The sequence below is a fragment of the Gopherus evgoodei genome, chromosome 18 (assembly GCF_007399415.2).
Source record: "Gopherus evgoodei ecotype Sinaloan lineage chromosome 18, rGopEvg1_v1.p, whole genome shotgun sequence".
Taxonomy (NCBI): Eukaryota; Metazoa; Chordata; order Testudines; family Testudinidae; genus Gopherus; species Gopherus evgoodei.
In genome coordinates, this window is record NC_044339.1 from 16,291,646 (window position 1) to 16,307,415 (window position 15,770).

Below are 15,770 nucleotides of genomic sequence, written 5' to 3' on the forward strand. Positions count from 1 at the left end.
TTGGCGGGGACGCCTCTCAGTGATGTCGCATATCGACGGCAAGCGATGTCATCGAGAGACGTTGCTACCGAAATTTGATGGCATTTCGGCAGGTGCTCCACCGCTGCAGTGGTCCTTCGGTTGGTGCCTGCCAGCCAAAAAAGGTTGGGGACCACGGATCTTAGAAGCTAATGCTGAGACTTGCTAACGGTTCAACAGCCTGCTTGGGTCAAATAACTTAGGCCTTTGCCAGAGGTAGATGATAACTTTCACCTTTCACCAGAGGATCCCCAGGTAGCTGAGCTATGGGAGTATTGTCCCCATTTTACAGGTGGAGAAGCTGAGATCTAGAGAGACCTGCTCGTGTGAGCAGGGTTAGCTTGAGAGAAGCTAAATGACACTCTCAAGAGTTCATGGCGAGTCCATGGCTGTCTGGGGGAATGTCATATGCTAGTGCTAAAGAATTACAGAAGAGACATTTTCTTCTAATGTGGAACAAAACTGAGCATAGAGAAAACAGTCTCTCTGCCTTTGTCTCTCTGTTGCACAGTGTGCATCTCTGGCTTACCCCAAGGACTGCGCACATACACTCACCAGAAGAACCCCCGTCTCCTGCTTCCCATTCTAGACTCCACTGCTTCCCTCCTTCCTGCTCTGCAGAGATGTTTCTTCAGGAGGCGAAGCTGCATTATTTCGTTCCCTCTCTCTGCATTTTTTTTTCTTTTCTCACTTCAACCCAAATGTAATTGGGTTGTGGAGCAGCATTTCTGACGAGGGTGCCACAGTAGCACAGGAATCCAGTTCCTTTCCATGCTCGCTGAGGAGGGGATGCGTGCTTCAGTCCTTTATTGGAGCTTGGGGATCTATTTTAAAGGCCTCCCAAGGCTTGTCTGCTTCCTCATTTTAAAAGTGCCATGTAGGGACTTGGCACACAGAGCGCAGCTCTTGGTCTCTGTGAGGTTTAGCATTACATAAGAACGGCCGTAGCAGGTCAGACCAAAGGTCCATCTAGCCCAGTATCTGTCTACCGACAGTGGCCAATGCCAGGTGCCCCAGAGGGAGTGAAGCTAACAGGCAATGATCAAGTGATCTCTCTCCTGCCATCCATCTCCATCCTCTGATGAACAGAGGCTAGGGACACCATTCCTTGCCCATCCTGGCTAATAGCCATTTATGGACTTAGCCACCATGAATTTATCCAGTTCCCCATTGGGGGAAAGGTGCCATTTTGCCAACCATGGGGACATCCTTGGGACAGATATAAGATGGTGTGAAACTCCCCATTCCGTAGAAGGACAGCCTCGGGGGGATCGGAAAGGATTTCCGACTCCATATCCTGTGCAGTCAGTAGATCTCTGCTGAAACTGCCAACAAGAGAACTAATTCGTGCCAGTTGCACTGCGAACGCTTGCAGTGGTGTCAGTTTCATGATTTCAGCAGGAATCTCCTGATACTTGGTTTTTCATAAGCACCAGCTCCTGCTGCCTAGCAATTATGTGAGAATCGTAGCTTCCATCTTCTATAAATTAGCTAGGGTTGTTGTTTTTTTGTCTCCCCCCCCCCCCCCCCCGAGTGATCTACAGGAATGATTAGCTTGTGTTTCTATAGCTTGTCTTATTGAGGCTAGATGGTTGCCCTATAGTTCAACCCCCAACCTGGAGGAGAGGTGCTCTGCTGTTTCATCTCCTCAATGTCACAAATCAGCAAGGCAGCAGCTGCATTTACCAGCCTACTCAAGCTTTGGTCATCAAAAATCTATAACTTAAAGACCAAACTACAAATCTTCCTCAAGTGTTATTTCCACCTTTAACGTGTGGCTGTGAAAGCTGGAAATCCCCCAAAAGTACCATTTGACATCTCCTCACCTTCTGAAGCAAGTGCCTCAGGAAGGTACAAGGTATCAAATGGAAGGGATTTATAACAAATGCTTGAGATTCATCAGAGTTCACCAACTCCCTGTCTGTAAAGTTGTCCAGAGAAGAAAATGGAAATATCTGCATTTGTGTTTAAAAATGAAACCACGTCATCTTCCATGGCAGATGTGCCATCGGGCAGCAGGAGGAACACCAAAAGGAGCTAACTGAAAGAATCTCTCCATTGAGTACTGCTTGGAAAGGCCGATGACACTTAACAACACAGAGGAGATGCAAAGAGCCGCTGACGGTAGACAGGAAGGGCAGAGCCTTATTCATGCCCATAGGAACGTTTGACAGCATGGGAAAGATTCAGATGTAGAAGGTTTTAGCCCTTATGTTTGTGAAGAGAGCTTGAAAATGTGACCTGAATGTCCCGTAAAGGGTCAGAAAAGAGCCCAAAGTGTGTTCTTTTTCAAAAGTGTAAATTCTGGGTGCACCCAACTAGCTGGTGTGTGTGTGTGGTTTTTGTTTGTTTTTCTAAATACTGCAGGGTTGACGATGCTATGTTTGTTCTCTGGGTTGTGAGCTGAAATCGAGCTGGTGACCTCAAGGTTCTAGACCCACGCTAGTGTAAAGAAAACTCTGGCCCCAGTTTGGATGTGCTTGAAGAGATGGGCAGCTCTGAAGCTCCCGTGACCCACTGGCATAAAAATGCAGAGCCATTCTTTTAAAGTCCCATGACCGGGCTAGTGTTACAGTGCAGGGCTGGGTAGACCCTGCTTGTCAGAAGAGGGATCAACCGTGTGAACTGTCCAAAGTGGATAACTAGAAAGTAGTAAGTAGCACACTGAAGGGTCAGCGTAGGCCCTTCACAGCATGACATCTGGAAGCCACTCATACAGCTGCAGAGAAAGCTCTTAAAGAAATCAGATGTAACCAGTGGAAGATAGATCTTTCCCACTGACAACTCAGCCTTCTACTTGCACCCACAGCAAGAGAACCAGGTAGTAGGCCAATGGGTGTCACTTCACCATAATGATTCTATTATCTGTTTAAGGGCCTTATTTTTTTTAAAGGTGCCGAGCCCCCAAAACAAACAGAAGGTAGCATTTAAAATGGTGGTTTTGTTTTGAGGGTTTTTTTGACAAAGGTTAAATATATTTAAAGGTGAGTGGGATCCATCAGAGCCTTATTGGGGAGGGAGTGGCAGGGAAACTCAAGGAACTGATCCTAAATGCCTGAGATGCCTTTGTTTGATTGGGAGCAGTTCTTGTGTGTCCTTGTTCCTATGCAGAATCCCACTGAGGTCATTGGGACACCACCAAGCTCAGCACTAGCCCTTTGTCCTCCCCTTCACTAGTAAATGTGCTGTAGTAGTTGTTAGTGGTTTGGCACCTTGCTACTCTACTGCAGTTCCTAGAGGATGAGTGGGGCTTGATTCAGGCATCACTGGCACTGGTGTGAATCAAGAGTAACCCCACTGGACGCGTTGGAGTTAAGTTGCTCTGAGTTTATGCTGACGGATGTGAGAGCAGAATTGTGCCCCTGGCCTGTGAGTCTGAGCAGCCATGTTCTGTATTCCCGGCTCTCAGGGCTGCATGTTTGTGTACTGAAAATTAGTAACCACTTGTGAATTTGCCTGAGCCACAGCCTGAACAGGAAAGGACAAAGCCAGTGGCATTTTGTTTTGAGGGAGCTAACTGGCCTGCAGTCATTTTGTCAGTGTCTCTCTGACCACCAGGCTTGGGTACTGTTAATGTGATAGTGTTGCATGGACAGAGATGCTGAGGACCAATGTGAAGCACAAATCCTCTTTTCTTATCTGCTACCAAAATGCACAGCTTGAGTAACCACCTCTCTGTTCTGCCTGTTAAGCACTTATCTCTGATCCAAAGAGACTTCTCCATTTCAGTGATCCCGTTGGATATCTGCGTTCAGCTAATGAGATTACAGCTACTTGCAAATACTGGTTTGATTTTTGTTAATAGCGGGTTATTCACACCTCATTCTCAAAATCCTTGCAAAGCTTTCTGCTCCTCATCTGTGAAAGCATCACAGCTGCGTTGGCTTGAGTTCTGTGACTGCCACCCTTCTACTTTCCCAATGTGTAACTGGGAGGGAGAACAGTCTGTGGTACAGAACTGACAGTGGTAAGATTGGGGTTTATGTCCTAGTTCTGCCACTGATTTGCTTTGCGAGCTCAGCCAGTGGTCTAACTGCTGTGTGCCTCAGTTTCCCTGTTTATGTAGTGGGGGTGACTCTTTTGCTATATTTGCATGGGGCCTAGCAAAATGGGGGTGCAGTTCCAGTGGGGGGGAGCCTCAAGACACTTCTGTAATAAACTTGAATAATAATTTTTACCCATTTTGCGGCAATGCTGAGGATGTTGACATTCAATTTTCTTCCTTGCATATGCATTCCTCAGGGTGCTCCGATGGACAGCGCTGCAGCAACAAAGGACATTACTATGAGAACGTCATTAGCCACTCCTGGTTAAAGCATTGTTGAAGTTTTAGATACTTTGGACCAAAAGTTTCCTTTTTATTGAGCAGAAACTCAGCTTTGTGACTTCCTAGCGATATGTGGGTCCGATACATGGGTACTGCAGCTGTTAACTCGCATCCCAGTGTGAGTATACAGACATGCGCTTGTGTTCCAAAAATAGCCGTGCAGCTGGGAGTAGCATGGGCGGCAGCTTGGGCTAGTTGCCTGAGTACATATTCAATGAGTCCAGGCAGGTTTATGCTTAAGTGACTAGCCCAAGCTGCTGTCCAGGGTACCCCCAGGAACATGGCTATTTTGCAGTGTGCTAGCTCAACCAGAGCTAGCGCATGTCTCTCTACCTGCACTGGGATGCATGCTCCGAGCTGCAGAGTGAACATACTCTATGAGCAGGTGGTGGTGGTGGTTTATCTTAATTGTGCTAAGAATAGTTACACCAGAAGAGAAATTCGTGTGTGTGGGGGGGGGAGGGGCGGGGAGTCTGAAGGGGTCCAACCCCATCCTGTCAGAGACATTTGATACTTGTAAAGAATCTAGTGCTTTTAAGTCTCAAAACAACCTTGTGAGGCAGGTCTGTCTTACCTTTGTTTCAAGTGGGAAACTGAGGCACAAAGTTGAAGTGGCAAAGTGTGACTGTCACAATCTTTGAAGCAGAATCAAGAATAGACGTGAGTCCTGGCGTCATTTTCTTGTCCTATCCATGACATGGCGCTTCCTCCTTTTAGCATGAGTGTGGTTGCTAAGTCTTTCGCATGTTTTGGTAATGTAAGGACATTGAATAAAGAGAGGAAGGATGCTCTTGTGCTTATGACACCGGACTGGGGCTCAGGAAATCTGGGTTTTTCGTTCCTCGCTCTGCCATAACTCCCTGTGTGACTTGGGTACATTGCTTAATCTTACTGCCTCAGTTTCCCATCTGTAAAGTGGAGATAGCAGGACTCCCTCTGCCTGAGCTCTAAAGGACAGGGACTACAGTGCCTGGCACAAAGGGTGCCTAAGAGCTGGGGCCTCTAGGCAGTACTGTACTTCAAGTATTAAATTTCTTCCCGCAAATCTTTTCACTCTTGTAGCCTTGATATTTTAATTCCCGCAGTAGGACATTTATAGACCACAGTTGAAATCCTAATTTCAATGTAGACAGTGTCTAAACTCTCACTGCCTTCAGTGGGGCCAGGATTCACCCTGTGGTGGGAATTTTTGGGCCCAGTCTTGATCATTTTAGTCCCATTTCAATCTTAGGCCCTGCAATGGCATGTGAACAAAATTGTTAGAAATTTCCTAAAAAAATAAACTAAACCCAAGCAAACCTCTGAGCAAAACCAGTGCTAGGAAGATGTGTATTAAACTTCCCTGCTCTGTCACTCTGCTGCTTGCTGCATCCCGTTCCCCAACCTTTTTCTACATCATCTCTTTAGAATAGATTGTAAACTCCTTGTGGCAGATCTTATTTTGTGTTCCTAGAATAATATTTGACACTTAGTGCTCTTCACCTGTAGATTTAGAAGCACTTCACAAAGGTGGGGGAGGATCATTAACCTCCTTGTGCAGAGAAACTGAGGCATAGAAGAGTTAAGTGACTTGTTCTGGATGTCTAGCAAGTCAGTGGCAGAGATAGGAGTAGAACCTAAGGCTCCTGAGCCCTGTCTGTCGTCATGCACCAGGGGAGTTTCTAGCGCGCTGTTGGGTGATATCTATAATACCGGTGTGAGCGTACCCAAAAGTATTTGGCCCTTAACCGAATGCCTTGCACTTAGCTGGCTGAGTGCTGCCCCCAGCGAAGATAACGGCAAACGGATTACATGTGCCTTCAGTCTGGGCTAGTAAGAGCTGTCCCTTTAAGTACAAGTCACAGCTCCTGGAGGCTGTGCCAGATGACAGCCAGGGAAGAGGGAGGCTTTGTGCTGTATTTTAAGCCTCGTTGAGGGTGAATGAAGAGCAGGGATTTCTCTACAATCACAGCTCAGATTTTTCTTCCCACTGCACCCGATCTCCAGGCTAAGCAGCTCAGGCAGCAAATTTGTGTAAGGAGAAACCCCAAAGGAGTTTGCTGTTCCTGCTGTGGGGAGCGTGGACTGGTGTTAAGTCTCCGGCATTCCCTTCTGGGCGTAGCTGGACCATTCGGGGAAGCTTGCCACCTGGTTTCATTTAACAAAGTGGGTCAGTTTCTCTTTTCTTGGAGACTGGGAAGGGGCATTTTTGTACTGATGTATGGAGCTGGGGGTGCTCCTGGTTTCCAGTTCAGCACCAATGTGTGCCCAGAACAATGCCATTCTGAGAACTGAAACAAAACTGTAGCAGCAGTTTCTCTCTGTGGGAACCTTTCTCCCCCTTCCTCCCCCCTCCACACCATTCAGCTTCTTGACTCTGCTGGTACGGAGAGGGTGGCAGACTGCAGGCTTCCAGCGCACTAAAATAGCAGCAAACCGAAGAACCTAGGATCCTCAGGGCTTAGTTCATCCTCTTCCTGTTGAGCCAGACATGGAGACTTCATGTTGAATCTTTCTGGGAATTCAACACCCTTTTTGTGCCTTCCCACTCCCACCCCACAGCCTGGACTCTCCAGATACTGTCAGTTTCTCCTGTGGCAGCTCTTGAGAAGCCAGATCTATTTTAACAGCCGCCTTTTTAGATGTGCCAGCTGTAGTCTTTGGAGGGAGTGGGAATACATCTTGGGAAGGGGAGTGGAAGGATGCAGCATGAATCTTAACCTTCCAGCTGCCTGTTCGGACGCACATTACTGAGTGGCAAGGAAGCCTTTGGATTTTCCTTGCGGACCTTTGGGACGCTGTGCTCCAGAGGAGCTGTCTATGCCTAGGCACGTTCGTGGAGGTGCACTTGCTTTTCTGCTAACAGGTAATGGCTTTTCCGAAACTGCTTCGCTTTCGGTGCTCTGTGCCGAGACAGACTGTCTGTTTTGAATAGCTTGGGAGGCGGTCTGATTATTACACCCCTGTCCTCAGCTGCAGTGTTGTTCATAAGAAATGCGCCTCGGTGTGTGAGGGGCACGTTTGGCAATTGCTGCAGCACACATTTTAAACAGAAGTTGTGGCCGTGCTTCTTTGCAGGGTTTTTTATTGAAGGCTTGCCTCAGTTTTGCGTTGACGTCTAGGGACACTACTGCAGATTCTCCCTCTTGGATTCCAGGTGGGTTTTATTTTTAACTCTCTAACTTTAGAGTGGGGAAGTGTTGGCACTTGAAACTTGTGGTTTAGATAACTCGGGCCTCAATCTGATCCGCGCCAGTGTAGCTCCATTGACAATTCTCTGTCCATGTGGGTCTTGCTCTCAATTGCCCTAAGTTTGAAAGACCAGGCAATTGTAACCAATTTTTGGAAAGGATTTCTCAGCCTGTTTCTCTTTCCACCTCCTTCACACACACCACACTACCTCCAAGTAGAGTGAAAATGAACAGCGGGCACTCTGACCTGCTGGATAAATGTTAGACACTGCAGGTCTCCATAGTGATAGATCTTGCATAGTTACAGGCTGGTTCCTTGGCAAATTATAGAAATAAAAGCCTTTCTGGGTGCTGGAGAGAAGGAAAGAGACAGCAAATCAGGCTGACTTTGAGAGTGGATTATTGTTTTCAGATGGCTTGTATATTAAAGATACAAGGTTTGGAATTTTTAAAAAACATTAATACAACTGGAAATGCAGATTTTTCCTTTCTACTGTTTAGCAACAAACAGAAACCCCCCAAGTGCTTGGCCTAGTATGGCCTAGTAATCACAAAGTTTCATTTCAGCTAACTCATGTGAGCTGGGGGAAGGAGGGAGGGAACGGGGGAAAAGTGCAAGTTCGTAGCCTGGCAGTAGGAGATTGAATACATTGTTTGGCTTATTGGGGTTGGGGGAAGCGGACTCTGCATTTCTTTAAGGCAGGTAATGTGCCCCAAGGGCAAATAAACTTAGTCTGAGGAAACAACTTCATTTGGAAAATACAGCATTGCTTTTAAACAAGCTGTTGGTTGCTATTCTAAAACTGCCCCAGTTGGTCTTTCCTGGCTCCTCCCCTTAGGGTCACCAAATGTCCTGATTTTATAGGGACAGTCCCGATTTTTGGGTCTTTCTTTTATAAGTCTTCTGTTACTCCCCCACCCCTGTCCCAGTTTTTCACACTTGCTCTCTGGTCACCCTACCTCCCCCTGCCCCCTCCACAGCACAGAAGTACCTTGAGCACCTCCAAGTTAGCCCATTGGTTACGCCTGCCTGTTTAGTACAGCTGGCTTTGTTTCCAGTGCCATAGGAACATCTGCATCACATGGGCCAGATGTTAGAAGGTGCCGCAGAGGTGAGCAAACAGCAGCGTAGTTGCAGCATTCCAGGCTAGCTTGACCGAGGAGTTGTGCGCACACAGTGAGTGGGCAGCGTTGCTATCTTGCTGTAGCCAGAATATTTTCTTTCTTCTCTAAAACGGGATAGAAAGGTCACACCTAGCACTTTCTCTTCTGCATCACAGTAGTCTGAAGCTCTGGAGCATAACCTGGATGCTCTTGATTTACATGAAGCCCCATTAAGGTCAGGATTCATGGATATTGTCATGTCTCTCGGTAGGTTATTTTAAACCCCAGGCTTGTGGCAATGGAAGGTGGCATTTTTCCCTTGGCCATCCTGGCATCCCTGCCCCTTGTTCCCCAGAACTATACGACTCAGACATTTGGGGGGGGGGGGAAGGGTAGGGGGCTTTTTGTTTTAATGAGCAATGCTTTAGTAGAGGAGTGCTCCTGCTTCATCTCCAGTAAAACTCACCAGCCTGTCGGCTGCTGACTTGTCAGACTGTGTATGTTGTAACTGCTCTAGTCATCTGGGTGGCAGACAAAGAAGGTTTTGATCCTCGTCCTTGTCTTGCTGTGCTGGACACGGATTAGGCGTGAAGGCAACATGCTCAGTACCCGCTTGTATGCGCGTGGAAGGCACACGGCAAAAAGGCGGCCTTCTGGGTCAGCAGTCAAGGGGCTGCACAAAGGTTGCTGCCACACAGATACTTTCAATAGCATCACAAGGCTACAGTGGAATATGAAGCAGCCCGGGAAACCACTTTCACTACAGACTGGTCTATTGGAACATCAGATTGTCAGAGCAGAGCTGTGGAGAGGGTTGGGCTGGACCCTTTTGTCTCCTGTTAAGAGCCTTATTCACAGGGGCTGGAGACTGAGGCTTGGTACCTGGAGGGTCGGCAGTAAAGCAGTCTGGTAGTTGTTGACTTTGAGATCTGTATCCACTACAGCAGCTGTTTGGATTCCTTCAGGTTTCTCTGGTATCAACACAGACTCCTGGCAACTCTGCCGTGCGATAGCCAGTACCGACTCATAAAGCGAGGTCTGGTTGAACACCAGCAACGACCTGCGAGTGGTGGCGTGGTTGAGTCTCTTTCCCAAAGTGCCCCTATGCAGGTATGGGCATCCCAATGGCCACGGTGACAGCAAGGCCTGTCACAGAACCATAATGCAAGGAGGAATGCTGCGAAGTGGGAAGGGTATCTGGATGCATAGAGAAAACACTGCTTCAGCTGTGCTCAGGGTGCCGAGTGACGTAACACCTGGGTCCTGCCCACCCTGCCATGCACCTTTCACGGCACACAGCATGTGTCAATCCACCTGTAGCTTGAGTAGCCACTAGCTAGCTGGCTCTGCTGTTTAGGTAGCAAGGGAGTGTCCTCAGATCACAGTAACTTTTTTTTCCTGGTGTGGTTACTTTAAAAGCAGTAATGAATTCCCTTTAAAGTCCAAACTCACCGGAGCGCTGGCTGCATAGCTCACTCTAGTCCTGGGGGCAGGTGAGTGGCATTCAGCTCCTTCGAAATGGGAGGGGGGAACCACAATTCTCTACACTTCCTTGGGCCACATATTGCTCTAATTCCAGGCCTCTTGCACACTTTGTCAGTCACAGATGCCTTTGCCTCTTGTACGTCATGCCTCAACCTACTCGGGTGTGACAGCAAGACTTTGCCCAGGGGAGCTGGATGGGAAACTCCATAGTAACTACATTTGCGTCCACTAGTTTTCTCTCCTCCCCTGGCTTTCCCCATCAGAATAGCTGATTGAGGGCCCCTAGGGAAGTAGCTTTGCTCTGGGCTCAAAACAATACAAGAGGAGCCGGTTTACGGAACTGTGATCTGGAACGAAGCAAGCAGGCGAATCCACCATCTGAGCATGTTTAGGAAATGCTGCAAAACCTACTTCAAGAAAGCCTTTTCACCAGAAGAATGGCATAGAATGACACACTCACCACTGATGCCCCTCTGTTCCTAAACCCCTACCACCACAAATTGATTCATTTCCTCTCCAGCATTTAAAAAAAATTAACCTCACAGCCTGAAGCAGAGTTTTGACTAGGCGAGGTTCCAGAGATCCGTCAAGCCCAACAGGGACATTGTTGTTACTGATTCTTAGGTGGAAAGTGCTTGGATACTAAGGGGATAGAGTTGTTTCCTGCTGCCCAAGAAACTGAGACCAGCTGGTGGTCTATTAATAGTGCCACTCTAAAGCAGTGTTAGAAAAGGGGGATCCTTTCTCTGCCCTTCGTAAGGAAGGAAGTACTCAGTACCCCCATTTTATGGAGGGGCAAATTGAGGCAGAGGGGTTGCATGAGTTGGCCAAATTCATGCAGTGAATCAGTGGGAGTTCTTGCCACTAATTGTGTTTTCAGGCCACACTTCCCTGTTCTGGTCTGGTCATTTGAAATACATTTTTTTCCCATTGGAAAAAGACTTAAAAATAAATCTGAGCTTCCTTTGAATGTCCGCCTACATTTATGTGTGTGATAGTCCAGTTATGCCTCAAGTCCATTGGGTGCTGCAGTAAAAGTGTGAGTGCTGCATTATAAATAGTTGTTGGATGGAAATATGATTGCATATGCTCATTTCCCTTTGTCCCCTGTCCCCCAAAAGAGAGAGAACTGGAAAACAGCATAAGAGGAGACAAGGTTATTAGAAGTTCTTTTTTAACCCTTCAAAGACTTAACCGAAATCGCCCCATTTTTATTTGCCCAAAATGTTGTATTACATTCTTCAGTGGATATTAAAGATGGTACATGGCCAGGGGAGGAGTTTATTCTTAGGCCTTGCTAATTCTACTGTCATTGTTGGATGGTATTTTTAAACATCACAGTGCCACACAGGGTACCAAACAGCTCCACGAACAGTAGGCATCACACCTGCCTTTCAGTTTTCCCCTGGTAGAGAGGTTCCTGGCCTGGCTGGAACTGGCCCTGTGACCAGCATTTGCAAAGGGATGTTGTGTTCTTAGTTTCTTGTCAATATTTGCATCTTGCTGTCCTGTACTGCTTCCTTGTAGAATGTGTTGGGGGCTGAGTGCAGTGGTGTTATAGCTGTGTTTGGTCCCGGGATAGTACAGAGACAAGGTGGCTGAGATAATCTTTTATTGGACCAACTTCTGTTGGTGAGTGAGACAAGCTCTTGAGCTACGTAGAGCTCTTCCTTGGGGGTCTAAAGATGGCTGCAGTGGAATCGGAGGAGCCAGGGGATGCACTAGCATGAAAGGATGCTGGGGCAGATTTTAAAAGAACACAAATAGCAATTAGGTCTTAGGTTCTCCCAGGGGCTTTCAATGGAAGTTAACTGCCACTTTTGCCTTTGGCAACCTACCCTACTGCCTATGTAAGCAAACCTGAGTATACAGATGTCAACAGGTTTGTGACTTTCTGATTCCTAGGTCACGAATGGGCTGCATCTACACCAGTGTTCTCTCCTATCGGAGCAGACACCTAGACCATCCACTGGGCCCACCCTAGCCCGCAGGGTGGCTGGAACATGGGTAGCAGGTCCACACTGGCACTCCTGCTAACATCAGCTGAGCTGCACCAGAGGTAGACAGTAATAAACCATACCAGTGTAAGGGGTGCCTGTCTGCCAATAATCAGCTTTTCCTTTCCAAGCACATTCGAAATTCTGTCTCCCTCAGCATCAGTCCCAAGCTGACTCCCCTCGATAAGTGAAACGGGCAGCTCCAGTTGATGTGGCTTCGGAATGCAGGGGTCTTCTTAATGGGCACCCTCCAATGCAGCAATTCCTGGCTTGCTTTGTTGCTGATATCAGTGATTCCCCATCCCCATCATAAATGATTTCCCGCACCCCTCCCCCCCGCCACAACTGGTGTGAAGAGTCTTTCAGAATGTACACAGGGGCTTTGTAAAGCCGTTGGTTAAAGCACAAAAGCCAAGGTGGCTGCATTTTTATTTTCCCCAGTTCCGTCTTCCAACTTAATCAAGCGCAAAAAACCAAAAACCGAAAGTGTTGCCATCACCTTTCTTTGGCGGCAGTTCCAAATATCCCCTGGTTTGACATCAAGAGGAGATAATGGGAGTTATGCACCTAATTTCCTGTCTGCCCCTCTGAAATCTTACCCCAGAGCGGTGCATGCAACAGAAGACGGCAGGGTTTTTATGCAGCTGTAACTGCAATGGAAATGTTCTGGGTAGCTTGCATGTCCTGCCCATCTGTTCTAAAGCCCAGGGTATGAGGGTCATTGCATTGAATAAAAAACAGCGTAACTTGTTCAGTTCGCCAGGCCGATTTCATAGCCAGGGTCTGTCAGAATGGAAGCAACAATGTACAAAATAATCCAGGCCTGCTTTATTTATTTATTAGGGGTGGATTTGGAATTGCCTCCCTCTCTGTGCAGAAAAGAGGCCTTCAATTTGCTTGGTAAAGGCAGCTGTCACTTTAAATGCAACAGCTGCGGCGTAATTAAGATTTAATCTAAATAAGAGAGAGGAGCCTTGAAAAATAAACATAATTTTTCCAGCTGCACACTCTGACATCACACATGCAGAAACAAATGACAACACTGATGTTGTGTTTAAAGGCCTAACTATTAAAATGTTTCTCCTTGCTTATAGGGCTCTATAGCAGGTTTACCAGCCATTGGCTTTCTAAGGATTTCAAAGCATTGGAGTGGATCTGTAAATTGAGACATTTTTGTTCCTTTAATTTTACCTGCATAGAAAGAGTTTTTCATGGTCCTTTCCCAGCTCGCCATCGATTTGACCAGTAATACAAAGGGCATTCTGGAGCGCTAGGGGCTGTCATAGTACCAGCGTTTCCTTTTCTCTTGGATTTGCACTCCTGCTGGGTTAGTAAGATGAACACTTGTCATACTTTTGTCAGGGGGGAGCAGAGAATGGAATAATAAACCACCCCTAAATCGCCTATCTGGGGATCAGAGTGGAAATGGGTCATGGCTGATGGCGCATGAAAGTTCCACTGCCTGTGGTCTGTAATTAGAATGCATCCTCTTCTGCATGTGTCATGCTGTGATGGATTGTGTGAGACTCTGGCTGCAAAGATAGTCCTCACAAAGGCCACCATTCCTTAGTGCGGAGATCACCATCGGTCAAGGCCTTTCTCTCTCCTGTGTATCTAGTTTGAGCATTGCAGAAGTCTGTAGAAGGGTCTTGAATGCAGGAAAGGTGAGGGTATGGCAAATGGATGGGAAGATGTTCTATGGGTCGGTGATAGCATCTGGAGTAGGGGGAGAGAGATGGGAATAGGGGAAGGAGACAGGGTGACAGGAGGATGTGAAAGAGAGAGAGAGACCTAACAGATGAGAGGGAGGCTGGAATGGTATTTTGTGGGGCCTTGTAAAGGTTGGGTATGTGTACAATGCAAACCCAAAACCCACGACAGCAAGTCTCCGACCCCAGGTCCGCTGATGCTGATTTGTGGGGCTCAGGCTCCTGGGCTAAAAATAGCAGTGTGGACATTTGGGTATTGGCTAGAGCCTTGGCTCTGAGCACCTCCCCCATTTTTGGTTTTAGCCTGAGCCTGCATGTCTACACAGGTATTTTTAGCCCCATAGCATAAGCCCCAGGAGCCCAAGTCAGTTGACCTAGGTTCGCTGCCCTGGATCTTTTTTGCCATGTGGATAAACCCATTGAAATGTGATGAACAATTGGTTCCATGTGAAATGATTACGTCACCTTCTCTGCTGCTGTGTATCCCCACCCTGCAGTGAGTTCCTTGTGAGCACCCGTATGGCACTCATCACAGGATCGAGGCCTTTGCTTCCAGGAATTATTTCGATGAAGTTCTACTGCCTGTGTTTTTGCAGGAGGTCAGATTCAATGACTGTAGTAAGTGATCCCTGCTGACTTTAGAGCCTTTTGGCCAGAAGAGGGGAGATCATTCCACAGGACTTACCAAGCGTCTGTGAAGCGTGTGTGTGTCTAAATGGGGGGAGGACGGAGGGGAAAAATTGGTTATGGAAACAAATGAAGTGGAATGGAATAGCTAAAACGAGAACCTATTGGAAAGGCTCTGGTGTGTGTGAAACCGTGAAGTGATGCTGCAGCCGTTTGAGCTGCTTGTTTGTATGTTTCCTGTTTGTTTTATTTATTTATTTTCAAAGCTCACTTCTATTTTTACCATTGTGCCAGATGTTAGCTGCATTATCTCTGCATGTTTAAACAGAGCCATGACTGGATCATTAAACATGTTTTTGAAGTAGTCCGGTTTGGGGCAGTTACAATTAGGACAGACAATTTATGTAACTTGATGGAAAAAGGCTCTCTTTTGTTTGCAAAGGATTTGACCTAAAGGATGAGTGTCAGGAGGTGGAGGGAGAGGACTCATCATACTCTAGCATATAGACCCCTACAGCAGCTGTCTGTCGTCCAGAGAGCCCCAGGGTGTGTGTTCTGCTGGTACTGTATGTTTGATAACATGGGGAATTGCAGTGGTGATTAGCAAGCAGGGTAGCAATGTAGATTTTTGGCATGCCTGGGAACTCCGCCACTCCCCTGTCAAAGACAGCTGAAAAGCCACGGAGTCATGGAGTCATCATCTGAATTCCCTCGTGTGGTCTTCATCTTGCTCCCTTGCGGCACTGGAGTTAGGAGGCCGCTGCTAATGCGTATGGTGGATCTCATTTGTCCATCCTCTTGAGGGAAAACAGCTATTCCTGCACCTGTCTATGACAGCACCCTCCCAAAAATCTGTCCCCCACCAGAGCCAGGCAGCTGAGAATAAATATTTTTTAGGGCTGTTGATTAATCGCAGTTAACTGACGCAATTAACTCAAAAAAAGTAATCATGATTAATCACACTGTTACACAATCGAATAGCAACTGAAATTTATTAAATATTTTTTGATGTTTTTCTACATTTTCAAATATATCAATTTCAATTTCAGCATAGCATACAAAATGTACAGCGCTCACTTTATTATTTTTTGTTACAAATATTTGCACTGTAAAAATGATCAACAAAAGATAGTATTTGTCAATTCACCTAATACAAGTACTGTAGTGCAGTCTGTTTATCGTGAAAGTTGAACTTACAAATTTAGAATTATGTGCAAAAACCCCTGCATTCAAAAATAAAACAATGTAGAACGTTTAGAGCCTACAAGTCTACTCAGTCCTACTTCTTGTTCAGCCAATTGCACAGACAAACAAGTTTTACATTTGCAGAAGA

At 46.7% G+C, this 15,770-nt stretch overlaps 1 protein-coding gene across 6 annotated transcripts in view; it reads left to right on the forward strand.

Annotated features, from left to right (window-relative positions):
* The window catches only part of MIB2 (mindbomb E3 ubiquitin protein ligase 2), a 106,115-nt gene that overhangs the window by 14,222 nt on the left and 76,123 nt on the right, over positions 1-15,770 (forward strand). The window contains exon 1 of one of the 6 annotated variants that reach the window (XM_030537995.1): positions 6,552-7,190. The exons of the other annotated variants lie outside the window; for them this stretch is intronic. The gene's annotated coding sequence lies outside the window, so the exon portion shown is untranslated. Of the gene's footprint in view, positions 1-6,551; positions 7,191-15,770 lie in introns of those variants that run through there. 6 annotated transcript variants of the gene reach the window in all.